Below are 19,561 nucleotides of genomic sequence, written 5' to 3' on the forward strand. Positions count from 1 at the left end.
TGCAATACAAGGTACCAAACACCACAGAATGCCCAATAGCTAAATGGTAATCAAAAGGATTACAGAAATGATTTTTGGAAACAATAAATGTATTTACTTTCAACAACCAGTTGCATGTTGTAATGATGACGTATTATGGTGGAGACTAAGGGGTTGCTCCTCCCCTCGGTCCTCCCTCCCGCGCGCGCAGGCTGATATACTTGGCCGTGTACACATTTTGTGCCTCGCACGTTTTGGAGATTACTTTAATGTTGTTTATTTTATTGTAAGGACAGCTGTGTGAAATATGTCATTCATAGTTGCCTACAAGATATTAAAAAGAAGAGCTTCCTTTTGTCCGTGTCCGTCTGTGTTTATATAATTATACGCCTTTCTGGAATCCACTTGAGGATCTGGGCTAACTCATTAGCTAGATCGTTACAAATGGCGCTCGAACTGTGAATGAACACCCTCAGAAGGAAAGGTTTGGACACTGGACAGTGAGTATATTTGGAGTATCTCTTTGGTGGATGACGAAGGAAGCAGGCGAACTATTTTTGCAATTCGACTTTTTATTTCCTTGCCTCGTGCACGTTGGCTAGCGGATTTACGATATTTCATTCACTCGTGCACAGTGTGGCAACCTAAACTCCAGTTGGGCAGACCGTGGGACATTTTTCCTCGTCTTTTTCCCATTTGCTACGGAGTTCTACGCGCCATGAAAGAGAGGAGAGGGAAATTTAAGGAAAAAAAAAAGGGGTTAAAGGTTGTTAATTGTCTGTGAGTGTGTAATATATGTTAATAGTTAATAGCACACACACACACACACACACACATTTTCAGAACCGCTTGTCCCATACGGGGTCACAGAGCCAACCCGGTAACACATGGCGTAAGGCCAGAGGGGGAGGGGACACACCCAGGACGGGACGCCAGTCTGTCGCAAGGCACCCGAAGCGGGACTCAAACCCCAGACCCACTGGAGAGCAGGACTGCGGTCCAACCCACTGTGCCACCGCACCCCCTTTGTACAAAACAGCGGTTGGCTTATCTGATACTCAGTTTTTTCTGGAGTTGACGAGGCTGTTTGAGAGGGAGCCTCGGAAGTGGTACTCTGCCATGCAGCCCCACCTACTGTCATGGGAACATTTCTCAGATCTCTTTCGTCAAGCATTCTTACCAACAGACAATGAAGAGAAGATCTGGAGAGGAATTTTAGACAGTGTTCAGGCTTCTGATGAATCACTTCCCACTTTTGTCGCTCACCTGGTGACTGAGTTCAAACGACTGAGGCAACCGCCATCTGAGCAAGAACAGATCGAGGTGATTTGCTGGCATGTCTCAGACCAGTATAGACTGGCCCTCCATGCGGCCGCACCCACAACTTTAACTGAGCTGCTCCTGACTGCCCATGAGCTACACGCTGCCTTGGGGCCTATCTCCCCTAACAGGACTGCCACTTCTGCTCAGCTGACCCGGCGACCAAACTTGCACTGCTACAAATGTTTTACCCCCGGGGTCACCACGCGTAACTGTGGGACCTGTAGGAAAGCTAGGCAGAGTGGAAACACCGAACCTAGTGGGGGGGCAGCTGCGAGTCCTCAGCCAGATCAAGAGAACCCAAACGCTCCACAAGACGCTAGGGGTGACCCGGGTGCTCAACCACGTAGGTTTCAGAGGCCCCGGGGTGGAAACCAGAACCCGGAACCGGGGTCCGGCGTACAGACGACAGGGGGTTCACACTCTGTTAATTTGGTGCAGGACAGCCCACGGAAGTCTAAGAACTCCCCTTTGTCGTCAATGGTGATGGTTAACCAGGTTTTTCTGAAGGCGACATTGGATACGGGCGCGTCCATTTCAGCAGTCCATCCATCCACTCTCCTTAAATGTGGAATAAATGAGGATATTGTTCTCCCTTGGACTTTCTCCCCACTTGAGTTGGCTGACTCAAAACAGTACACTCCTTTGGGTGTTGTGTGGCTGCCCGTGAGCTTGTTGGGTCACTTGTTCACACATCGCTTTGCTGTAATTCCAGACCTGTCTTGCCCCATTCTTTTGGGTACAGATTTCATGATCCAGGCAGATGTTCATATTCATCCGGCCACAGGTAACGTTAGATTGGGAGACAATGCAAACTACGCACCAGACCTAGGCCTGTTGGAGGGGGAGTTTGGGGACTTGGAAGGTCATGTAGCTTGCCTGACATTTAAGGATACCAAAGTTGATTTTATCCCAGTGTTGGATCAGGCAGCTTTACTTCCAGCAGACAAGGAAAGGCTGGCAAGCCTGTTGCGAGACTTTGAATATCTTTTCAGTGGAAAGCTGGGGAAGACCTCATTAGTTGCACATATAATCGACACAGGAACTGCGAAACCGGTGTGCCTTCCTCCCTATCGTGCCTCACCCGCTAAAAGAAAGATTATCGAAGAGCAGATTTCTAAAATGTTGGAGGATGATATTATTGAGCCGGCTTCAGGGCCCTGGGCGTCCCCAATCGTGATAGTGGAAAAGCCTGGCACAGAGCCGAGATTTTGTGTGGATTTTAGGAAAGTGAACAAATGTACAGTGAGGGACTCCTATCCGCTGCCGAGAGTAGATGACTCTTTGGATTTTTTGGCACGCGGTAAATTCATTTCAACGCTAGACCTTGCACGAGGTTATTGGCAGGTCTCGTTGGCTGCAGATTCGAGACTAAAGTCAGCTTTTATCTCTCACAAAGGGCTCTATCAATTTAAAGTAATGCCTTTTGGATTGTCAAATGCGCCTGTGACATTTCAAAGGCTAATGAACACTGTCTTGGCAGGGCTCACACACACCTGTTGTATGGTGTACCTAGATGATATAGTTGTTGCTTCACCAACCTTTGACCAACACCTGACAGACCTTGCTAGTGTATTGGGGCGTTTGGCGGAGGCTGGCCTTTCGTTGAAGCTGGCTAAATGTCATTTTTGTATGCCAAACCTTCGTTACTTGGGTTACCTGGTAACCCCAGGAGGCATTGGTCCTGATGAGAGTAAGGTTGCTGCAATCAAGCAGTTTCCCACACCGAGGACGGTTAAAAACATGCGACAGTTTCTTGGTATGACAAGTTACTATCGTAGGTTCATTTCAGGGTATGCTCGTTTCTCTGAGCCCATGTTCGCTCTTTTGAGGGAGGATGCCCATTTCACGTGGTCTCCTGAGTGCCAGCAGTCTTTTGATCACCTGAAGCAGCAGCTGACTAGGGCACCAGTACTTGTTTTACCTAATTTTGGGAAGCCTTTTACAGTTCATACGGATGCTTGCGATGTTGGCCTCGGGGCCGCGTTGACCCAGACTGGGGAAGATGGCTTGGAAAGGGCTGTCGCATTTGCAAGCCACACACTTCACAAGTCAGAGCGCCTATATTCCACTTCTGAGAAAGAGTGCCTTGGGGTGATTTGGGCTCTCGAACACTTTCGTCCATATGTTGAGGGCTCCTATGTAACAGTTGTTACGGATCACAACAGCTTGAGGTGGCTGATGTCAAGGCCCTCCCCCTCAGGGCGATTAGCTAGATGGTGCCTACGACTACAGGACTTTGACTTTGAAGTGGTCCACAGACCAGGCTCTGCAAATTTGGTTCCAGATGCCCTTTCACGGAACCCTGCCAGTGATCCTACCGAGCCCGTAGACCTGTTGCCATCATATGCCACTATTGGCTCTTTGAACCTCAGACGTCAACCACTGTTAATATTGGAGGACAAGCAACAGCTTAAGTCGCTCCAGAAGGGTGACCAGGTAATCGCATCGCTGTTCATGGAACTAGAGAGCGGATCCTGTGTGGACTCAACAGATTTTTGCATTCAGGACGGTTTGGTTTACTTCATGGACAAGAGGGCTTCCTGCCGGCTTCATCCTCTTAAGGCCCTGCGTTTCTATGTGCCGGGACTCCTCCGAGGTACTTTACTGAGATATTTTCATGACCACCCGATGGGGGGCCACCTAGGCATTACCAAAACCCTTGGGCGCTTACAGAGACGGGTCTATTGGCCAAGTATGAGGGGTGATGTCAAGAGGTATGTCCAGTCCTGCATGACCTGCCAGTTGTCCAAGCCAGCCAGTCAGAAGCCTGGAGGCTATCTGAAACCAGTAGTCGCTACATATCCATGGGAGTTTGCTGGTGTTGATTTCATGGGTCCCCTCCCCAGATCCGGTCGTGGGAATGAATACATTTTAGTTTTCATTGACTATTTCACGAAGTGGGTGGAAATCTGTCCAGTTCGAGAGGCTACAGCGGCGACTGTGGCCCGCAAGTTTGTCTCTGAGGTGGTTGCGAGACATGGCGCTCCTGCGCACCTGGTCTCTGACAGGGGTGTTCAGTTTGTGAGTGACTTCTTTGAGGAGGTTGTTGCTGCCATGGGCTCAGACCACAGGCTGACTACAGCCTACCACCCCCAGTCTAACCAGACGGAACGAGTGAACTGTACTATTAAGACTGCAATCCGTGCTTATGTGGCGTGAAAACACAGAGACTGGGACCTCCGCTTGCCGCTGATATCCTTTGCGTTGAGAACAGCTCCACACCAGAGTACGGGAGATACCCCAGCTTTTCTTTTGTATGGCAGAGACCTGAATACACCCTTTGATTTGTGGTTGTCATCAAGCCCTCAATACATGGCTGATTCTGTAGCGGACTACAAGGTGGAGCTCACTTCAGCCCTGAGGGAGGCGTATGATCATGTGAGGGAGTCCCTAGCGGAGAGCCAGTCCACACAGAAAAAACATTATGATAAGAATCGGCGTGCCATCTCGTTCCAGGTCGGTGACTTGGTTAAACTGAAAGCCCACCCTCGGTCAGATGCCTCGGCGGGTTTCTCGGCCAAGCTTGCCCCAGTCTATAAAGGCCCATACAGGGTTACCAAAGTTTTGTCTGAGCTGAATTAGAAGCTGTCCAGGGTGGCGGATGCAGCTGATGGTGGTGTTCACCATGTTTCTAATTTACTTCCATTTTTTACTTGGGATGACAAGGAGGACCTGGAGTGTTTGCCCCAGCAGTTGGCTGAGACCAATTTGCAGGAGCAAGAGGTCTGTGTCCCTGATGAGCAGGACGTATATGGCTTTGATACCCTGTTTACGGAGCCGGACGTCCATGACCAGTTGGTGGCTGCTCCGCCTATGGGGACATAGCCTCCCTCAGTTAATAGTCCTGTGGTCACGCCCCCTGTAAACTTTTCCTCACCCCGCATTGACGCTCACCTCCAGCACCCACAACTTGTGCACATGCACACACATCCGTATTCTCTTTGCAGTGGATGTGCTGGTGATTCCTGCCTCACATACACATAGCCCTTTCATACGGAAACACGCTCATTCTCTCAACACCCTACTCATCCCACACAACCTGCCCACACAGCACACCCATACTTCCTCCGTCCTAGGCGCACACCAAGGGTTACCAGTGGATGGGATGTTAACAGATGGACAAACCCTTATTTTGCTTTACAATTTGGGTATTGACATGTTTGTCATTTTGGGGTCTTATTGTATTTTGTGTGCGAAAGAAAATGTTTTTCTTTGGCTGGTCTGGAGACTAGCGGGTATTGAAATGTCTGAAAGGGTTATGGCTGCAATATGCACCACTTGTTCTTGAGATACTGTTCAGACCTGTGTGTTTCAAGCCTTTATTGTAATATCTTCTGTTTCAGTTTCTGCTTCAACAGTGTGAAGTTTGTGGAAAGAAGAGAAAAAAAACAAAAAACGAAAAGGATGCTGTTCTGGCTGTGTAATGTTGGGCTATGGTATTATGCTGGGCAACTGTCTTTACTTTCTTTTATGTGCCACTGTTTGTCTCTGTTATGTAGTGATGTGCTACAGTGAAGGGGTAAATGTTTTATTTCCATTGTGGTCTGAGGACAGCCCTTGTTCTAAGTGGGGGGGATATGTAATGATGACGTATTATGGTGGAGACTAAGGGGTTGCTCCTCCCCTCGGTCCTCCCTCCCGCGCGCGCAGGCTGATATACTTGGCCGTGTACACATTTTGTGCCTCGCACATTTTGGAGATTACTTTAATGTTGATTATTTTATCGTAAAGACAGCTGTGTGAAATATGTCATCCATAGTTGCCTACAAGATATTAAAAAGAAGAGCTTCCTTTTGTCCGTGTCCGTCTGGGTTTATATAATTATACGCCTTTCTGGAATCCACGTGAGGATCTGGGCTAACTCATTAGCCAGATCGTTACAATGTACTCTTCATACTTTTCTAAAAGAAATGTTAATAATTAATGACTAACAAACAGATACTGGTAGGCCTTTCCCGGCACCCAATCTAGTTCAAACAGGAAATGTTAAGTGGAATACTGGACCAAAACAAGCAGTGTAGCAGCACAAGGTGAAATGCATGTGAACAGGCAACAAGAGCAACAAGGTTCAGCACTTCATTGATGGTATTTTGCTGGCATCTTACTGATGCCTTGCTACCAACATGCCTGTCATAGCTCAGTATGTGACAGTTTCCATTACATTCCAAATAAACTGAATCAATACAGAAATCTTACATAGTGGATTTTTTCTTTGTTGGCACTTCCTCACAGCATGTTCAAGTTGCCATGGAGATTAAAATTTTGATACGTTCTGGAAGAGACAGTTGTTTAAGAACACTGTTTCAAGTTTCTACAGTTCTGTGGGGGTGGTAGGGGATGTAGTTAATGTCTTTGTGATATAATGGCTTTTTAGCCATGCTATAAAGTTTTTGGTCACTTAGCAATTGCTAAATAAAGTCTGAAAAAATTCAGAAAAATTCTTTTCATTCTCTTCAAAAAAACTGGAAAATATTTTCAAAAAGATGTTTAATATAATTTCCATTTTTGATGCAGATATATCAAACATCACACACACACACACACACATTTTCAGAGCCGCTTGTCCTATACGGGGTCACGGGGAACCGGAGCCTAACCCGGCAACACAGGGCGTAAGGCTGGAGGGGGAGGGGACACACCCAGGACAGGACGCCAGTCCGTCGCAAGGCACCCCAAGCGGGACTCGAACCCCAGACCCACCGGAGAGGAAAACTGTAGCCCAACCCACTGCGCCACCCCCCCTATCAAACATTAGGTGGTGCCATTTATTACCAGCATTAGGGCTTTAAGATGTTTCTTTTAAAAGTGTAGTCACGTTGCAGTTAATGAAAAATTTTAAAGGAATACCAGCTGGAAAATTATTATCCATTATTATTATTGTTGTTGTTGTTAGGGAACATGGGGGTGCAGTAGCATGGCATGTTTGACCTGTGCCTGCTGTGTGTTGAGTCTGGGGTTCAAGCCCTGCTTGGGATACCTTGTGGCAGACTGGCTCCCTATTCAGGGTGTGCCTCCTGAGCTTAGCGTTGCTGGGTAGGCTCTAGCTCACCACAACCTCACATGGGCTGAGTGGTTGCAGACATTGCAAAAAAAATTATCATTATTACCCATGGAAATATATACTAAAAGGATGTACTCTATCTACCAAAAACCAAAAGTATAAGGGGTGTCACCCACCTCTTCCCTAATTTGTTTACACAGGTGGTTGAAACCTTCGTGCTGGATATGTAGGTCACGTGAATGTGCTTACCTGTCTGCTTTTTCCCCAAGGCAATAACACAAAGTCAATAGACAACAAGTCACAACATTAAACCAAAGAAAGAACAACTGAACAAACAGAACAGAAATCAGAGCCGGGAAGACAACAGCAAAGGGTCAAGGAGCCGAGCAGAAGGAGAACGCACATGTGAAGAAATCGGGCGAGGTGCTGTGGTTGCTCTCAAAGAGGTTCCATACTCAGGAGTGTCTGAGCTGTCCTTTTATCCTGTGCCTCCTTGATCAGATGTAGGTACAAGAGCGGAGCACGCGGACGTGGGCGTGACAGTCCCCCCCGTCCACAGTTGGCTCCTCCCTCCGACAAGCAGGAGGATGGCCACAGAGATGAGGCACTGGCGGTCCGGGTGGTCCCTGTGGAAGTCTGTAATGACAGCAGGGTCCAAAACATCACTCGCAGGCACCCAAAACCACTCCTCAGGCTCGTAGCCCTCCTAATCCACCAAATATTGGAGAGCTCCGCGCGGTCACCATGAATTAAGCAGAGCCCTCATGGTGTACATGGGTCCTCTATCCATCTGTACCTGGGGAGACGGAGTGTCAGTGTTGGAGGCCTGGAAGACCAATGTCCCATAGGGCTTGAGTAGGGAGATGTGGAACATTGAGTGAATGCGGAGTCCTGGTGGCAACAGTAGATTATATGTAACCGGAGACACTTGATGAAGGACCTTGAAGGGCCCAATGTAGTGGGGACTGAGCTTCCTGGATGGGAGGTGCAGCTTCAGGTCTCGAGTAGACAGCCAGACTCTTTGTCCAGGTACGAAGGAGAGAGTGCACCGGTGCTGGTCTGCCCACCACTTGTTTTCCTGGGTACTCTGAGGTGTTCTCGGACCGACCGCCAGGTCCCCTCGCTTTCCCGGTACCAGTGTTCTACAGCAGGTACATGGCTAGACTCAAAACGCCAGGGAAACAGGGCGGGTTGATAACCCAAAATGCACTGAAAGGAGGACATACCGGTGGATGAATGGGCAAGGGCATTGTGAGTGTATTCCAGGGTAGGAACCAGGCTCAGTGGTGCTGGTTCTGAGAGCAGTAGCTGCGGGAGAAGTGGGAAATGTCCTGCTGGAGCCACTCAACCTGGCCATTGGCTTGGGGGTGGTAGCCGAAGGTCAGGCTCACCGACACCCTCAGCTTGTCCCAGCAGGCTTTCCATACCTGGGAGGTGAACTGAGGGCCCCGATCTGAAACGATATCCTGTGGCAGGTCAAACAACCAAAACATGTGCTGGAAAAAGAGCCTTAGCCGTCTCCAGGGCTGCGGGCAGCTTAGGCAATAGAATCAGACAGCACGCTTTGGAGAATCAGTCTATTAAGGCGAAGTATCCTGGTTGAGCCCTGCAGGTTTCTGGGTTCATGACTTAGCTTGAGAGCACATAGGACAGGCTTCCACGTACTCCCATGTGTCCTCCCACATTGAGGGCCACCAGAACCGCCCCTGCAGGAGGGACCGGGTCATGCACATGCCTGGGTGCCACTCTGGAGGGGAGTTGTGGTCTCACTGTAAGAGGGGAGTCATACTCACTGACATGTACTGCTTGCCCTCGAGTCGGTCAGTGGTAATGGGTTCAATCGCATGGGCAGCCTGGAGATCCTGAAAAAAACTGCAACCTAACTGGAGTCACTAAGCAGTTTCGGGGCAGGAGCAGCTTTGGGCTCTCGATGGAAGGGTTGGGGTCGTGTAGGTGTGAGAGGGCATCAGCCTTGGTGTTCTTAGAACCCAGCCTGTAAAACACAGCAAACTAGAATCAGGTGAAGAATAGTGCCCACCTGGCCTGGAGGAGGTTGAGCCGGCACACAGACTGGAGACATCAAGACTGTGGTGGTCAGGATGCTCTGCCCTCTCAAGACAATGCCGTCACTTCTCCAAGGCTAGCTTGATGGCCAGGCACTCTCGGTTCCCTGTATCATAATTTCCCTCAGCCTGGGACAGTTTACATGAAAAATAAGCACTGGAATGGAGCTTAGGGGGTTCCCCATACCTCTGGGATAGGACTGCCCCAACTCCCACTATAAAGGCATTCACCTCCACCATGAATGGGAGAGTGGGGTCAGGGTGGAGGATGGGTGTGGACGTGAACCCATGCTTTAGTTTCTGGAAGCCGTGTTCAGTCCAGGCTAGAGAGAGCTTCTAACCTGAACCCCCAGATGACCCAGCAATAAAAGTTAGTGAATCCCAGGAACCTTTGAAGGACCTTTCTCAGTCTTCAGTAGTGGCCACTCAAACACTGCTTGGACCTTCTCAGGGCCCATTGCCACCCACTCCTTGCTTAGGACATACCCAAGAAAGGACATCTGTGGCTGGTGAAACAGACAGGTTGTTCTGGAGGAGCCGTTGCAGCACTTCTCATACCTGTTGCATATGTGATTCACAGGTCTTAGAGAAGATCAAAACGTCATCAAGGTACACTAAAACACATTTGTTAACAAGGTCCCTGAGGACGTGGTTGACAAAGGCCTGGAATGCGGATGATGCATTTGATAACCCAAATGGCATGACGAGGTAATCATAGTGACCCGTGGAGGGCTTAAAAGCAGTCTTCTGCTTATCCCCCTTTCTGATCCGGTCAGGTTATATGCACTCCGGAGGTCAAGTTTGGTAAACATGGTGGCTCCATACACTCATTCCAAGGCGGCTGTGATCAGATGTAGGTGATGAGGCTACCGGACCGTAATGGTATTGAACCCTCAATAATCTATACAGGGCCATAGGCCTCCGTACTTTTTCCCAATAAAGAACCTTGCTGAGGCCGGCGATGTGGAGGGCTGGATGATGCCTTCCTGTAATACTTCTGTAATATAGTCTCTCATGGCTGTCTACTCTGGGAGGGACAGGGAATAGATTCGGCCATGTGGCGAAGAACTACCCGGCCAGAGATCACTGGCGCAATCCCATAACCGGTGTGTGGGGAGAGCTGCTGCTCGGGTTTTACTAAACACTTTGTGGAGGTCATGGTACTCGGGAGGAACCATCACAGGTTGGGACCCCTCCGAGTTCTCAACAGAGGTGGCCCAGCAGGGTAGATGCAGGCATGACTGCACGCATCGTGTTCCTCAAGGCACTAGCTCGCCAATATTCCAGTGGAACATGGGGTCATGCCAAACGAGCTAGGGGAAGCCCAAGATGATTAGTGTGTCAGGGGCCTTGATAAAAAAAAAAAAAAAAAAACACTAGCTCTTCTTGATGATAAACATCAACAGTCAAATGCAACACAGCAGTACAGGACTCCACCACTCCTGTGCCCAGAAGCTGCCTGTCCAGTGCACTGACCGGTAACTTTATGTCAGTCTCAGAAGCATTATAGGCAGGTATCATCCAGTCCTCCACATCTCCTGCCTCAGCAGGGCTCTTTATTGGGAAAAAGGACGGAGGCCTACGGCCCTGTAGAGATTATCGAGGGTTCAACGCCCTTACGGTCCTGTAGCCTCATCACGTATATCTGATCACAGTCTCGTTCAAGGATGCAATGAGCCCTCGTAAACCCCGTATTCATAAAACAGCCAGCTGCCCCCAGTTCCACCAAAGCACGTGTGCATATCTGTTTTCCGGCCCAGCCTACAGCCAGCGGTACAGTTAACTGGAGTGGTATACTAACCTCAAAAACCCCTTATGAAGAAAAAATCAAGGCTTTCGTTTACCCCGCCCGGTATGGGGTCACCGGGGCCCCACCCTGGAGCCAGGCCTGGGGGGGGAGGGGGGCTCGCATGCGAGCACCTGGTGGCCAGGTCTATGCCCACGGGGCCTGGCCGGGCTCAGCCCGAAGCCATGACATGGAGCCGCTCTTCGGTGGGCTCACCAACTGCTGGAGAGGCCGAAAGGGGCCGGTGCGTTGTGATTTGGGAGGTGGTCGGGGCCGAGTGCCCGGCCGACCCAAACCTCGGGCGCCAACTCTGGTTTTCGGGACTTGGAATGTCACCTCACTGGTGGGGAAGGAGCCTGAGCTGGTGCGGGAGGTTGAGAGATACCGTCTAGATATAGTCAGGCTCATTTCTACTCACAGCTTGGGTTCTGGAACCACTCTTCTCTACCAAGGGTGGACTCTCCACTATTCTGGCGTTACCCAGGGTGAGAGGCGGCGGGCGGGTGTGGGCTTATTAATAGCCCCCCAGTTCAGCCGCCATGTGTTGGAGTCTACCCCGGTGAATGAGAGGGTCATCTCCTTGCGCCTTCGAGTCAGGGAATGGTCTCTCACTGTCGTTTGGGCTTATGTGCCTAGTGGCAGTGTAGAGTACCCGGCCTTCTTGGAGTCCCTGGAGGGCGTGCTGGAAAGTGCTCCCACTGGGGACTCTGTCGTTCTACTGGGGGACTTGAACACCCACATGGGTAGCGACAGTGACACCTGGAGGGGCGTGATTGGGAGGAACGGCCTCCCTGATCTGAACCCGAGCGGTGAGTTGTTATTGGATTTCTGTGCTAGTCGCGGTTTATCCATAACGAACACCATGTTCATGCATAAGGGTGTCCATCAGTGCACTTGGCACCAGGACACCCTAGGTCGGAGGTCGATGATCGACTTTGCAGTCGTTTCTTCTGACCTTCGGCCATATGTCTTGGACACTCGGGTGAAGAGAGGGGCTGAGCTGTCAACTGATCACCACCTGGTGGTGAGTTGGATTCGATGGCGGGGGAAAAAGCTGGACAGACCTGGCAGGCCCAAACGCATAGTGAGGGTCTGTTGGGAACGTTTGGCGGAGGCCCCTGTCAGAGAGGTCTTCAACTCCCACCTCAGACAGAGCTTCAACCAGGTCCCGAGGGAGGTGGGGGACATCGAGTCCGAATGGACTATGTTCCGCGCCTCCATTGTCGGGGCGGCGGTTCGGAGCTGCGGTCATAAGGTCTCCGGCGCCTGTCGCGGCGGCAATCCCCGAACACGGTGGTGGACACCGGAGGTAAGGAATGCCGTCAAGCTGAAGAAGGAGTTCTATCGGGCCTGGCTGGCTCATGGAACTCCTGAAGCAGCTGACAGGTACCGACGGGCCAAACGGAGCGCGGCTCTGGCAGTCGCCGCGGCAAAAACTCGGGCTTGGGAGGAGTTCGGCGAGGCCATGGAGGAAGACTTTCGGTCGGCCTCAAAGAGATTCTGGCAAACCGTCCGGCGACTCAGAGGGGGGAAGCGGTGTTCCACGAACACTGTTTACAGTGGAAGTGGTGCGCTGCTGACCTCAGCTGAGGATGTCCTCGGGCGGTGGAAGGAGTACTTTGAGGATCTCCTCAATCCCTCCGACACGCCTTCCGCAGAGGAAGCTGAGGCTGGGGACTTGGAGGGGGACTCGTCCATTACCCTGGCTGAAGTTGCTGAGGTAGTCAAAAAACTCCTCGGTAGCAAGGCTCCGGGGGTGGATGAGATGCGCCCCGAGTTTCTCAAGTCTCTGGATGTTGTGGGGCTGTCTTGGCTGACACGCCTCTGCAGCGTCGCGTGGAGTTCGGGAACGGTGCCTCTGGACTGGCAGACCGGGGTGGTGGTCCCTCTTTTTAAGAAGGGGGACCGGAGATTGTGTTCCACCTACAGGGGGATCACACTCCTTAGCCTCCCTGGGAAAGTCTATGCCAGAGTACTGGAAAGGAGAATCCGACCGATAGTCGAACCTCGGATACAGGAGGAGCAATGCGGTTTTCGCCCTGGCCGTGGAACACTGGACCAGCTCTATACCCCCATTAGGGTGCTGGAGGGTTCGTGGGAGTTTGCCCAACCAGTCCATATGTGTTTTGTGGACCTGGAGAAGGCATTCGACCGTGTCCCTCGTGGCATCCTGTGGGGGGTACTTCGGGATTATGGGGTTCGGGGCTCGTTGCTATGGGCTGTTCGTTCCCTGTATGACCGGAGCAGGAGCTTGGTTCGCATTGCCGGCAGTAAGTCAGACCTGTTCCCGGTGCATGTTGGACTCCGCCAGTGCTGCCCTTTGTCACCGATTCTGTTCATTATCTTCATGGACAGAATTCCTAGGCGCAGTCAGGGAACGGAGGGTGTCTGTTTTGGTGGCCGCAGGATCTCGTCTCTGCTTTTTGCGGACGATGTGGTCCTGTTGGCTTCATCAAGTCAAGACTTGCAGCGTGCACTGGGGAGGTTTGCAGCCGAGTGCGAAGCAGCGGGGCCATGGGCCATGGTTCTCAGTCGGAAAAAGGTGGATTGCCCCCTCCGGGTTAGGGGGGAGTTGCTCCCTCAAGTGGAGGAGTTTAAGTATCTCGGAGTCTTGTTCACGAGTGAGGGAAAAATGGAGCGGCAGGTTGACAGACAGATCGGTGCGGCGTCCGCAGTAATGCGGTCATTGTACCGGTCGTTGTGGTGAAGAGGGAACTGAGTCGTAAGGCGAAGCTCTCAATTTACCGGTCGATCTACGTTCCTACCCTCACCTATGGTCATGAACTCTGGATCATGACCGAAAGAATGAGATCGCGGATACAAGCGGCAGAAATGAGTTTCCTCCGCAGAGTGGCTGGGCGCACCCTTAGGGATAGGTTGAGGAGCTCAGTCACCCGGGAGGAGCTCGGAGTAGAGCCGCTGCTCCTCCGCATCGAGAGGAGCCAGTTGAGGTGGCTCGGGCATCTGCTCCAGATGCCTCCTGGACGCCTCCCTGGGGAGGTGTTCCGGGCTTGTCCCACTGGGAGGAGGCCTCGGGGCAGACCCAGGACACGTTGGAGAGACTATGTCTCCCGGCTGGCCTGGGAACGCCTTGGGGTTTCCCCAGAGGAACTGGAGGAGGTGTGCCGGGAGAGGGAAGTCTGGAGGACTCTACTCGGACTGCTGCCCCCGCGACCCGGCCCCGGATAAAAGCGGAGGAAGATGGATGGATGGATGGATGGTATACTAACCTGGGAATCCAGACGGGCTTCCTGTACAGGACGCACAGGGCAGGAGGCACGGAAATGGCCTGGCACGCTGTAGTAGAAGCACAACCTATCTTGAAAATTGTGTTGTCTTTCCTCAGGGTTCAGCCTGCCTTGCCCGATCCGCATTGGTTGCTTGGCTTCCTTTGAAGGATTGGGCGCCAGGGCGACAAGCCTTGGTCACAGGGTACGCTCCTGTGCCAGATTATCATTTGTAATCGCGCTTTCAAGGAACCCGTCGAAGGTCCAGTCATCTGCACAATAGGCAAGCTCTGTCTGAAGCCGGGCATGAAGCCCCTTCTGAAAGCATGCCAGGAGGGAGGCAGAGTTCCAGCCACCCTGCTTAGCCAGGGTCCGGAACTCCAGAGAATACTCGACAATCAAGTGGTTGCCCTGCCGGCTCCACAGGAGCTTATTGCTGGCAGTCCCATCTGAGGGTGGGTGATCAAAAACTGTCATAAACCGCTTTTTGAATGTGGCGTAGGTGGACAAGGTGTGGGTCTTCCACACCACGGTTGCCCAGCGGCACGCAGGACCTGTCAGGAGCAAAAGCAGGTAGGCAATTTGAATTTTTTCTTCTTGGTAAAGATGCGGCGTGCTGGCAAACACAAGCTCGCATTGCATAAGGAAACCTTGGCAATCATCAGGCATGCCAACGTATCTCTGTGGTGTAGCCAGGCGGAGGTCTCCGGGTGGTGTCGCGATGACGTGATGAAGCCAATCGAGCTTTGTTGAGTCTATGATATAGGCGGAACTTTCTGTCATGGTGGAACCTAAGGATCCAACCAATGGACTCAGATGCGGTAGTGTGATTAACCAGTGGGGCAGGCAAGGGAATTGTCAGGGATGGGCACAGGTCAGTTGATCAGCAAACGTTGTTCAGAAGGGCAGGCAGAAGTCAGAACCTGGAAGACGAGATCAAAGGATCAAGGAGTCAAAAAGAAGGAGAACACACGGGTAAAGAACTCAGAAGCTGCAGTTGCTCTCAAAGAGGTTCCATACTCGAGTGTCTGAGCTATCCTTTTATCCTGTGTCTCCTGGATCAAATGCAGGTGCAAGAGTGGGGCACCTGGACGTGGGTGTGACACAGCCACTGGGACTTGGACCCCCAGAGGTTTTTTCTCCCTTAACTTTCAGTTGAGAGTTTTTTTTCCTTTCCTCTGTGGCCAGTAGGCATACTTATAGCTTTATAAAAGCACTGATAATGTATTACGCTAGTCTGTAGTCAACTGTCTTCTTCGTTTCTTAGTTTAATATATTTGTTTCTTTGCCTTATGCCCTTGTTCGTGCGCTCTGTGTCACTGCATAAGAGCGCTATGTAAAAATAAATTGAATTGAAATCGAATTTCATGACACAGAGAGACTGCCACATTTGGTAGCCAAAATAGAAATAAGTGCTTACATATATTAGCTTAGAAAATGTGTATTTTTCAAGTCTACATGGCTATATGACTTAAGTTGGCTGGTTAATGTGTGTGGATTCACATTGTTTGGTTTCCTAGCAGACACTGGTTTTTTCATTCAGTTCATTCTTTTTAGTGATTCTGCTAGATATGCTTTGGTGAAACAATTTAGAATAACTGTCTTACTTTCTTCTTTAACAAAAAAGCAGAGCACATTCCAGAACTTAAACCTTCTGGCTTCAGGCCTGGTTAACTTAATCACTCTGTCTAATGAATTTCATCTACACTCTACTTATTAAACACATCATGCATGACTGACCCAGTAAAGTTCGTGGATTCTTTTCTAAATTATTGCGCTTTTAATAAGGCATATTTTGTCCTTTTTAAGCATTACCATGGTCTTTCACATTTATAATAGCTAAGTTCAGAAAAGGCTAAGTATCAGCTCATTTCATTTCAGCTCACATTCATTCCTCCTGATTGAGCATAATAAACAGATTGCAAACTACAAAAGTGTATTCAGATGCATCTAGAGTACTGTAACTCACAGTGTATGACTGGAAAAAGGGACATAAATAGCAAAATACCAGAAATAGCTCAAGAAAATCATTGCATTTACATTTTACATTTCTTCATTTAGCAAATGCTTTTCTCCTAAGCGACGTACATCTCAGAGAATACAATTTATGCGTTACATTAGGAGAAAGAGAGACATAGTTGCAGACGTTTGATTCTTAAGTACAGCTAGTTTGTTTCTTTCCACTATATGCACCAATATTCATCAGACAAGTAGCTGCATAAAACTCAGAATATTGACGATTCCTGATTACCTTCCAGCTATGTTTTTTTTTTTTTTGAGATACACAAACATTTATGTACATTGCAGGAGTAGCTATGTAAAGGCTTATCCGGGCATGATCATAAAGTTATGGTGCATGAACATTTACACCTTCCATGTCCTTGAAAGATCATTGGCAATGTGGGTCTGGAAGAGGTGAGTTTTTAAAATGTGGACAGAGTTCCAGCAGTTCTGAGCGAGAGGTTGTTCCACCACAACGGAGCCAGAACCGAGAACCTCCATGTGTTACCTTTCGTGCGTGGGACCACCAACTGGGCAGGTGTGGAAGAGCATAGCCGTCTGGTTGGGTGTAGCAGATTATCAAGTCTTGTAAATAGGGGGAGCAGTTCTATTGATGCATATGTAGGCAATAACCAGGGTCGTAAAATTGATTCGGGCCGCTATAGGAAGCCATTGCAGAGAAACGAGTAGAGGAGATAAATGGGAATGCTTTGGGCAAGTCAAACACAATTCGTGCGGGAGTGTTCTGTATCAGCTACTGAGGTTTGATGGCAGTAGCGGGAAGGCCACACAAGAGAGAGTTGCAGTAGTCGAGACGGGATGTCACCATGGCCTGGACAAGTGGTTGGGCAGAGTCAATTACAGATGGATCCTGTGGATATTATGCAGGATGTATCTGCAGGTCTGGGTTGTGGCTTCAATGTGTTCAGAGAAAGTTTGACTTAAGTCTATCATCACTCCCAGACTCTTAGTTGAGGAGGTAGGCAAAAGGGGTGAGTTGTCCAGTTTGATCGAGCGATTGTGACAGGAAGGCAGGCCAGCTGGGAGGTGTAGGATCTCTGTTTTGGAGAGGTTGAGCTGGAGGTGGTGATCAGACATCCATGCAGAGATGTCCGACAGGCAGGCAGCAATGCACGTCGAAATGTCTGACGCTCTAGGTGGAAAGGAGAAGAAGAGCTGGGTATCATCAGCGTAGCAGTGGTATTTGAATCCATGGGAGGTGATGATCGAGAAGAGCAGAGGATCCAGTACCGAGCCCTGAGGGACACCAATTGAGAGAGGCAGTGGAGAACGGGAGCCCCGCCAGACCACTTCGTAGGATCTGTCAGATAGGTAGAACTCAAACCATCTTAGTGTCGTTCCTTTGATCCCAAGATGACTAAGAGAGGAGAGTAGAATCTGATGGGTGACAGTGTTGAATGCTGCAGACTGGTTGAGGAGGATGAGGACCGAAGAGAGGGAGGTGGCTCTAGGGAACTGGAGAGCATCAGACACTGCCAAGAGCACCATGTCCGTGGAGTGACCAACTTTAAATCCAGACTGATATCCATCAAGGAGATGGTTCCGGGTGAGGAATTCAGAGAGTTGATCACAGGCCACCCATTTTAGAGTTTTAGACAGGAAGGAGAGGAGGGAGACTGGTATGTAGCTTTGGACTGAGTTGGGATCCAGGGAGGGTTTCTTTAACAGAGGTGAATTGAGAGCAGTTTTGAAGGCAGATGGGAAGCAGCCAGAGGAGAGCAAGGAGTTAATGATCTTAGAGATGAAGGTAGAGAGTTGCAGGGAGATGTTCTGTAGGAGTGACGATGGGATTGGATCACAAGCGAGCAGGTGGTGGCTATGTGATATGGGAGATCAGAGATTTCAGATTCAAAGAGTGGCTTGAATTCGGGCCACGTGATTTTGCAGGGAGGTCCAGCACGAGCAGGGTAGGGTGATGTTGAGATCTTGTCTGTGATTGCATTGACTTTGTCTCTAAAAAAAAGGCAAAGTCATTGGCAGTGAGAGAAGGAGGAGGGGGAGGTGGAGGACACAGTAGGATGAGAAGGTGGCAAAGAGTCTGTGTGGTTTTTTTAGTTGCAGACTGTATTTTATTGTGGAAGAAAGTTGTTTTAGCTGAGGAGACAGCAGAGTGAAAAGTAGCTAAAAGTTTTTTGTAGGCATCCAGCTCTGTGCGAGTCCTAGATTTTCACCATTGTTGTTCTGCAGCCCATAGTTTGATCCTGTTAGCACATAATGTATCAGTCAGCCATGGATGGTACAGCAGTGTGCTGGTCTGGAAGATAGTGGACAGAGAAAGTCAAGGGAGGAAGATAGAGCAGAGAGGAAAATGTTAGTGACATTGTCTGTTGATCGATCTGAGAAGAAAGCAGCAGAAGGGAGAGCGGACAGTGTGGCAGAGGCAAGGCAGGAAGGCAAGAGAGATTTTAAGTTACAGTGGAAGGTGACAGTGGGTCGCAGATAAAGGAGAGGGATTAGTGGTGAGGCAGGATTGGAAGGAGATGAAGAAGAAATCATAGATATGCAGCGGGGTAACAGAGAGGACAGGACAGCCACAGTTACGAGAAAAGACAAGGTGAAGGCGATTACCTGCTTTGTGAGTAGCAGGGGCCTGGGACAGGTAGAGGTCCAAGGACTGTAGCAGCGACAGAAGGCTGCTTGCATGAATGGTGTCAACATGCGGGTTGAAGTCAACCAGGAGAATCAACGGACAGTTGTCCCCTGGGAGAGGGATCAACAATATGTCAAGGTCATCCAGAAAGCAGCCGGGAGGGCCAGGGGGGCGATAAAGAACAATCACAACAAGAGTGACTGGGGCAGTGATAGAGACAACATACATTTCAAAGAAGGACAGGTCATACAGGTGGAGAGGGAGAACAGAATATTCCCACCGGGGGAGATGAGCAGGCCTGTGCCTCCTCCTCTGCCGGAGGGATGAGGGGTATAGGAAAACAGTAGTTAGTGGAGAGGGCTGCAGGTGTGACCGTGTTGTCTGAGATAATCCAGGTTTCAGTTAGGGCTAGGAGGTCCAGTGAGAAATGAGAGGTGTAAGCTGGTATGAAGCCAGCCTTCCTCACAGCAGATAGGAAGTTCCAGAATCCCATGGAGAAACTGAAGCAGGATGGAGGGTTTGACAGGCGATGATAAACCAGGTTACTGTAGCAACAGGATCATCTGAGTG

The 19,561-nt window shown here is 50.0% G+C and overlaps 1 pseudogene; it reads right to left on the minus strand.

The window, feature by feature from the left end:
- Positions 1–19,484, minus strand: part of LOC114912040 (uncharacterized) — a 34,725-nt pseudogene extending 15,241 nt beyond the window's left edge.
- Positions 19,485–19,561: the final 77 nt, after the last annotated feature.

Source organism: Scleropages formosus, chromosome 12, assembly GCF_900964775.1.
Source record: "Scleropages formosus chromosome 12, fSclFor1.1, whole genome shotgun sequence".
Taxonomy (NCBI): domain Eukaryota; kingdom Metazoa; phylum Chordata; class Actinopteri; order Osteoglossiformes; family Osteoglossidae; genus Scleropages; species Scleropages formosus.